General features: G+C 42.2%; 1 long non-coding RNA gene across 1 annotated transcript; it reads right to left on the reverse strand.

Annotated features, from left to right (window-relative positions):
• Positions 1-560: 560 nt before the first annotated feature.
• On the reverse strand, positions 561-3,672 carry LOC118493471. The gene is made up of 2 exons (XR_004895441.1): positions 2,541-3,672; positions 561-1,615 (listed from the first exon to the last, which is right to left on the reverse strand). It is a non-coding gene; the product is annotated as an uncharacterized LOC118493471 (long non-coding RNA).
• Between the last annotated feature and the right edge of the window lie 5,224 nt (positions 3,673-8,896).

Genomic DNA, 8,896 nt, shown 5'->3' on the forward strand with positions numbered 1-8,896 from the left:
TGAGTACATTTACTTTTGCTTTTATTTGTAGTAAAGGATCTGAATACTTCTTCCATCACTGCTGGTGAGCTAAGAAATGGACTAAGTGGTGAGATTGTGAAGAATGAACTTTGAATCATCTTTTAAGCGAACATCTACAATAAATCCTTCAAGTGCTCAGAATTTCATGATTGTAAAATTGTAATATATATATATATATATATATATACAGTATATATATTTAATCATGTAGTGGGAAAACGCCATTTGCTGCGGAAGATCATATACTATGACTGAAAGCTCCAGAACTACTACTGAATGAGCCATGTGGTGTGCTTATTTCCTCAATCAATGATCAATTAACATTTCAAGAAAACATCTTAAAAATTGTTGTGGATTAATTTTCTGCTGATCAACTGATCTATTAATCGACTCTAATCGTTTTAGCACAAGCATCAATACTATTTTATATTTCAATGATTTTTTTTTTAACATGGTGTTACATTCAGCTTTTCCCATCATGACAAGACCAAATAATATTTCTGATAGAATGTACAGCCAACACCAGAACACATAAATGGTGCATTGAAAATATTTTATTTCTTTTCTGTGTTAATACATAATTAGACATTTATATTTTCATAGAAATAGCATATATACCATGGGTTTGAACGATAGCAGAGTCATGCTAGCCCTCATGAACAGGTTTTATCCCATGAACATCAAAATGGCTCAAACACAGACGTCATGATTGTACATAAAACACTGACTCCATTATTCTGCTGTAAATCCATGCTTCTTGGTTATTTGCTTCGACATCAAGTACAAATATATGCCATAAGTAAACGGCCCTATTCTTTACTATGTGTAGGACCTTAGGGTGAGTTTTCAAGGTTCTCAACAGTCAATTCATCCATTCATCTACAGTACAGGCAAACTAGGCGTTATTATGGAACCCACGCAACTTCTAGGCAAGACCTGCCCTTCAATAGCATTCACACATTACTATTGGCCAGGCGTCCATGCTTACGCAAGATAATAGAACACGATTTGTTCAGGTCCTAGCCCCTGACCAGTCGGCTATCCTAACCTTAACTACTCGAGGCCAATGCCTAACCCCAACCAATCGTGCTGCTTCGTAGGGCGGGACTTGCCTAGAAGTTGCGTGGAATCCATAATAACGTGCAAACTAGGGTGAATGGGATGACTTTTTTGTTTGTCTTTCGTTGGCACATGACGATTAGATAAGCAAGAATTTGGTTTAAGGCCGGGGTTAATGAGAAACTCATGGTGTTATAGTGGGACAAATTGCACTACTAGATTATTTATTATGTTAACATTTCTTAAGTCTTATAGTTTTATAAGTACTGAGGGCCTAAAACATCCATACAAGAGAAATAATCTTGCTTTGGTGAGATTGTACTAGGCAAGCAAGCATATGTTTGAAAAAAATCCAGGGGTGTTAATTTACTAAAACGTAGAAATGATGGCCTGCCAAACCTGCATGGGTACAAAGTTAAGCAACAATTGATTAGAGGGTATTTGGCCATTGTGCTACATTTTATGACTGGTATTTGCAATTTTTAGTTTTTATTTTAACTGCTTATTGTTTCCAATTACATTTATGTCAATATTCCTTTAAAGGTCCCATGGCATGAACATTTCACTTTATGAGGTTTTTTTTAACATTAATGTGAGTTCCCCCAGCCTTCCTATGGTCCCCCAGTGGCTAAAAATGGTGATAGGTGTAAACCGAGCCCTGGGTATCCTGCTCTGCCTTTGAGAAAATGAAAGCTCAGATGGGCCGATCTGGAATCTTCCCTTTATGTTGTCATAATTAAATGTTATACTGTTTATTGATCCCCAGTGGGGAAATTACAATTTACACTCTATTTTTTCTTGAAATCACTACACACAGGCCTGAAATACACACACACACTCAGGACCTATTCATGCACAAAATGGAGAGATGTCAGAGTGAGTGGGCTGCCAGTGCTGGACCAACACCCTGAGCGGTTGTGGGGGTACGGTGCCTTGCTCAAGAGCCCAGGAGGTGAACTGGCATCTCTCCAGCTACCAATCCAAACTCTGTACTTTGGTCTGTACTGGGACTTGAACCGGCGACCGGACTCCGGTTCCCAACCCAACTCCCTACGGACTGAGCTACTGCCACCCCGAAGGGGAAAGGTTACCTCCCCTTTCTCTGCTTTGCCCACCACCCACAGCTGCCCAGAGAATTTGGCCCGCCCATGAGGAAATAGAGCTACAACCGTGGCTGCAAGCTGGTCAAGGCCACACCCCCACCCTCCACCTTGCCCCCCCTCTCTCCTCCTCAATAGCATTTAAAGCTACAGACACAGAAATGGCACATACTAAGAAAAGCTAATTGTAGGACTGGCTCTAGTGGCTGTAATTCTGCACCAAGGCTGAATTTTGGGAAAGAGACTTCAGATACAGTATTAGGGGACCACTGAGGTCTATATAAAAGAGACTTCAGATACAGTATTAGGGGACCACTAAGGCCTATATAAAAGCATCCAAAAAGCAGCACGTCATAGGACCTTTAATATTTGCTTCAATGATAAACCCTAACGTTCAAATTTGGACTCACTTTGTTTCTAGATTTTTCCACAACTTACTAACACCTCTGTTAACATTCAAAGGAGCTGTTAAACTCCAAACTCCTTACTGGGTGTAATGATCTTCTCTTTTTCTCTGTGTGTATCTGTCACTTCCAATTTTATTCCCTCATCTGCCCTTCTCTCTGTCTGTCTTTAGGTCTCTTTCCCAGTCTCAGGCTGCATATTCGCACATGCCTCATTGGATGTTCACCTTGAGCAGCTGTCGAGTCGCCTCCTGCAGATTCAGATAGACAGAGACAGAGCTGTCTGGGCCAGGCCTGCCTTCTGCTGCTTCCCCCAATGTGTCATTTTGGACCGCAGCCAGCCAGAGAATGGACTTGGTGCATGAGTGTGTGTGTGTGCTTGGATTAGACCGATACCAGAAAAATTACCACTTCAGGTTCAATAGTACTGTATTACGGTTATTAAGCACGTACGTACTTTTATCACCCACTATATCAGATTAATGTTCAATGATCCAGATAGTGTTAACCCCCATGCATCCATTTTAATGAGAAATGTAGAAAAGTTCACCTTGTCCACGTGTGTGGCAAGATGATCGCCAGTGTTTGATTCTTTTGATTAATTACAAAAGAGATAACAAAGTTATTTGGATTTCCGAAGACAAGAGAGGATGCAGCTGCTAATTTCAAAGAGTGTGATGTCAGTAGTTAAAAGAACAGTCCGACCTTTTGAGTAATGTGCTTGTTGCCTTTCAAACTTGTCGGATAAGAAAATCACTTCAAAACAAAAATAAATGGTTAGTCCAAGCCTGATAATCAGACATTAATTGACATTGTTTCCCATCATTCAAATTAAAGAGTTTTTTTTTTTTTTTTTTTTCTCGGTAAGTTGATTTACAACTTGTACTGCTGCATCGACCTCATCCACGCTTGTGGACATTTCTTAACTACTAGCTAGCTAGCTAGCTATGTAAAAAGATGACGCCCCATATTTAATTCTGCCAACCAGCTCTGATTGGTCGTCTGCTAATCCAACCAGTGGTGTGGGTATAACACCAAAATTTCGAGATGTGTGCGGTGATTCAGAAGTCTGAAATCAGGTTAGCCTCGCTTAGACTGATCAGTCGGGTCCCGAGGTCCAAAAAATGCCTCAGAACACACTGAGGCGACGCCGACTTGAGCGTAATACGTCTCCATAGCAGCAGGCGGCGCTGCTCTGTATTGTTTCCATTAACAGTCTGATTATTTACCAGAAAATGAAGACCGGCAGCTGATTGGACGAACGCGTCACGTGGTTCTTTTTTCTCCAGAAATTCACAGCCAGACTGTCATGGCGGCTTGTTCAGAATACGATCTCATGTTGTACTAAAATAGTTCACCGAAACGTGTTTCTGAAAACATTTTAAGCGAGAAATAGGCCGTGCAGTTGCTGAATCTGTCTTCATTTCAGATTGACAAAGGTCAGTTTAAAAGATTTTCGTCAGATTTTGAGCGGCTCATCCGCTCCCCATTTCCGGGTGAGTCCCGACTGCCCTGTCCCCGACTGAACATGTCGGGTCGGCCCAAATGAATGCCGACGGCTCCTCGGACGGCCGACGGCACGGGACACACTGAACAGACTCGAGTCACGGACCTCGCCAGAGGGTCCGACGCCCGATTATCGGGCTGGTGTGTCTTCTCTCTAAGGCAGAGTGAGTCTCTCCTGTCCTGGAAGACATTTAAAGTGTTGCATTCAGTTATTTATATGAAAAGTGACAGAACTAGTTGTGTCAAGGTTGAAAAAACGAGAGCTAGAGAGAAAAAAGTCAAACCCTGGCCCCTTTTCTCACCTCCACACAGGTGGCCAAACACAGCAGGCCAACCACAGCATGACGTGGGTGTAATGATCGTTGGCTTCCGAAAGTAACAGAAACGCACAAAAACACAGCTCCCCCTAAATCTGATGCCAGAAAGGTGTGTGGGCAGAGGTTCAGAAGCTATTCTACAATAGAGTATACTGGCCCCTTAAGAAAATAGAAGCAAGCTACTTGCTGCAAATAATCAAGTTGAAGAATGGAAAGGAGAGTATGGGTGAGCCTTCACTTTAATGAGTGTTTTCATGCCAACATCTGCGCAACAACAATCTGGTCCTTGTCCGGTTCTCTTCTTCATGAAAGAAAGAGACTAAACACATGACAGCGAGGAGGAAACCGATTTGCTGACTGGAATCTTTCCCTGCTTTCACCTGGTCCATCTGAGCAGACGGAGCAACAACAACCCTTCTGACTCCAGCTACCAGCTACACTCCCCTTGAAAAAACCTTGACGTTCAAATCCCCAGAGTCTTTGTCGGACACGCTTGTTCTTTAATTCTGCTGTGTTTTACGGGACAGCCATGATGCCCCACTTCTGTCATCGTTTCAAGTATCACATGTCTCTTTCTCTTTGTCTGTGTGCAGGTGCCTTCTTTCTTTATGTCAGATGGGTTGTGTCTACAACCAGCTTGAGTTCATAGACCACCACTGGAGTCTCTTATTCATTCTACACAGTCATTCTTTTGAATCTCTTTTCCCTCTAGATGCATTTGTTTTACATCCATTCGTATGGTTTGACAGATTGGTGTGAATTAATCTGTTCACTTTTTTCAGAGTAACTTAACACCAGGCTGAAAAGCAATGTTTCACCTCTGACCAGTTGTGGTCACAAAATGTGCTTTGTTGCACTTGAAACCACACCCAAAGGTGAAGTCACAGTTCCCTGGAGTACACCTGTACATCACTGCAACAAGGCGAGAACTCAAATCACTGGAGATCAGCAAAAACATGTTCAAGCGGTGTTAGGTTGCTCTATATAATCTGGCTCAACAGATATACATTGCTGGGATAAAGCCCGAAAATATCTCTGCAATCTATTTTGCAAGAGCACCGTTGCTGCATCTGGGCCTTAGCACCAGCTAGGACGGTTGAGATTGGTTTACAAAAATAAAAACAAGCGTTTCCCCCTCCCCCTATCCCAGAATAGATAAGCGGTGTAGCGCTGTGGAGATAGGTCTGGCAATGACAGACTACTCTTTATTTTTATATTTTATATCATGTAACTTCATTCAGAAGGTTTGTTTTTTTGTTCATTTTTAACCACTTAAAATAAAAAATAAAAAATTGACCTTTCTCTAAGCCCCACCCCCCTTCAGCTGTCAAGCTTTCCGTTCTTGTACGGCACATATGCTGTTTACAATGAAAATGGAGGCCAATTAGCACTTGGAATTCTCTGGAAAAACAACGGGCCCTAGATGTCATTCAGATTTCCTAGTTTCTAGCCAACGACTATTATAGCCAATGATTTTTCCAGCTAAAATGATACTTATCACTGGCAGATTCAACAGAATCAGCGGTGGCTAGCTAGCTAATTAAGCTAACGTTAGATTCACGAGTTGATTGAAAAATGCTGCCTCTGGCTTACCTTTTTCATTTTTCCAGCTGACTCGTTTTTAAAACGTGAATATGCACATGACAACTTCATACATGGCGTTGTGCCAAAAGACTGAGGTTAAAGCTGCACGTCTCAAGCAAAAAGCCTGCAAAAAACACTATGCTCCAAACTCTTTAAATGCCAAATATCATTCTACAGCCCCACACACACCAACATGTAAAGGAATCCACACTACCATCGCTGTTCATGGGTGGTCTGCTGAACGGTCAATTATGTGTCTTTCTTACATCTCGTAAATGTTTGTTTTTAAAAGCACTTATAAAACTCAACTTCTAGGTATGTGCTTATTAAAAGTGTAAAAAAGTGCTTCTTTTTCCTTACCAATCTTATCCTGTCAGTTCTCTTCTTTCATTGATTCCTTCATTCTTCTCCTCCCTCTAGTCTATTTCGCCTTACTTGTGCAGGTAAAGTGTCCATCAAAGCCAGACTGAGACAAAAAGCTGATAAGTGAGCAGTGAAGCGAGGGATAGACAGTGGCCCGAGCCCGAATGAGAGAGAGAAGAGCTGATGCGCAGAGGGAGACGGCGCCTAAAGGAAGTCTGAGAGTGGATATAATGAGAAAAAAGGGTGAGGGAAGCTGGGGAGGGAAGAGAAATGAGGACAAGACTGGTGAAGGGGAGAAACCAGGAAGGGTGGAGTGACATATGAGAAATAGAGCATTGTAACAGAGGGATAAAGAGTGAGGGGAAAGTCATAAATGGGAGAATGAATGTGGATGAGGTTGGCTGGAGATGGAGGAGGGAAAAAAAATGGAGCCTGATAAAGGAGGGAGAGGGTAAAAAATAGATGGCAGGGTGAGGGTTTTTGGTATGCTGGCAGAACTGAAGATTGAGATGGGAAAGTAATGTCTGTCTCTCTCAGCACAGTATTTACATACGCAAGGCAGTATATAAAACCCAGCGTGTATGTGGTACTGATTAGCAGTCATCTCAACCAGCGAGACATTCAGACATTTACTCATTATCTCTAATGTGGCCGCAAGTGTGCTGTGTTCAGCTTTGCAGCATTTTTTCTGTCTCACTGACTCACTCAGTATTCAGGGGTTGAAAAATTTGCAATTTTGTGGACAACACATCATAATTGAACAGGAAGCCCCTATGAAGATAATGAAGCTTTATCTTTAGCTGGATAATTCTGATGAAGTCCTTTGCCCCTTCACATAAAACCATGAAGTGGTAAACTAAACACATGGGAAGGTTAGTAATACAGTATGTATGCCATGATTTCTCCTTTAAGTAATAGGATGTGCGAGTGCACTTTAAATAATATTGATTTTCCTAACTGATTAATTTATTCATTTGTTTTTGCGTTTTAGGATTAGGCTGCCATTGTTTAATATTTTCCTTTTATGTCAACAAACCCCATGAAAAGACCAAAACCAACAATTTGTAACTCAGTCTCAATACTTTCCAACATCCCTAACCTGTCTGTGGCACTCAGCCCTAAGTCCATTTTGTTCCCTACTGAAGAAGTGAAATGAGAACAGAATGCAGGTTTAAAGTGCTCATATTATGCTTTTTGGCGTTTTCCCTTTCCTTTATTGTGTTATATGTCTTTTTTGTGCACGTTATAGGTTTACAAAGTGAAAAATCCCAAAGTCCACCCCAAAGGCACTTACTAGTAGCCTGGTCCTACCAGACTCTGGTACATTTCGCTTGTACAGAGAGTCTGGCCACTCTCCATTGACAAGTGTTAACTTCCTTGAAGGTGGGTACTCTCTTGAAGTTTAAAACTATTGGATCTGCCCAGAGCCACTCTGGATCTGCCATAACCAATCGCTAACGTTTGGTCGTGACGTATGTCATGCACATGTGCTACAAGAAGGGAGACTGACAAGGCTTATGTTTAGCATTAGCATCGCTAGCATTAGCCTTAGCCAACTCCTTCACCACTAACGGAGCGAGCTGGAAAATCAAACTTTTCCCGAACCCCGTGGGGAGGAGGGCCACAACATCATGGCCACCAACAAAACTCAGCAAAGATCTGTTCTTGCTTGGACTTTAACTTCTGGATATTCGGCAGCGTTGCCACAACGGACCGAATGGCTTCGCTCGCATCTTTCTCTGCCGCCATTATGGAACTACAACACTAGCGCACAACCTCAACGTCATCGTTCTCAGCCACTCCCTCTGTTCGCCGATTGGACGGCCAAAAATTTGGCTGGAGAAAACCCAAGACTTTACCGCAAACCCAGACGTAGTATTGAAGGGAAATGAAAATTGAGCGTAAGTACGTAGGAGGGCGGAGCCAGGCTAACTTACCATCTCCAACAGAAAACACTGTTCACAAACAGCTCCACACAGCTCTATAGACCTTTTTCACGGCAGACATGTTGTCGTGTCATAGTAGGAAAAGCACAGGTGTATTCAAAACCATTAATGATGGCTGCATTCCACTTAGGAGAGGCCCTGGTACTGTGCATGCTGACTCACTGAAATAGCTCACTGGGACACTTGATGGAAATGAGCCATCGTTAAGGTTATCAATTTCAGCTGTGCTTTTCCTACTATGACAAGTCAAAATGTCTGCTGTGAAAAATGTCCATTGTAGTCCAGTCTTTACTTCTGTGACGAACGTGCGTCACTTTGTAACACACGTTATAATGCTCGCCTAGCTGCTAGCATGGCATGCCCTAATACTCTGCTTCTGACTGGGTAGTACCTAGCTACTGCGCATGTGCGACTCCCAACAAAGATGGACCAGAAGTGAGATGCCTCACTCTGTAGCTAAAACAGAGAGCTCAACACACAGGGTGAAAAGAGGAACTACAGCAATGTGTAGTACAACAAAAATATAGTGTTTTTTGAAAATGAAACCATGTAAACCTATTCTGATATAACCTCTAAATACAATCATGAACCTGAAA

Source organism: Sander lucioperca, chromosome 16, assembly GCF_008315115.2.
Source record: "Sander lucioperca isolate FBNREF2018 chromosome 16, SLUC_FBN_1.2, whole genome shotgun sequence".
Classification (NCBI taxonomy): Eukaryota; Metazoa; Chordata; class Actinopteri; order Perciformes; family Percidae; genus Sander; species Sander lucioperca.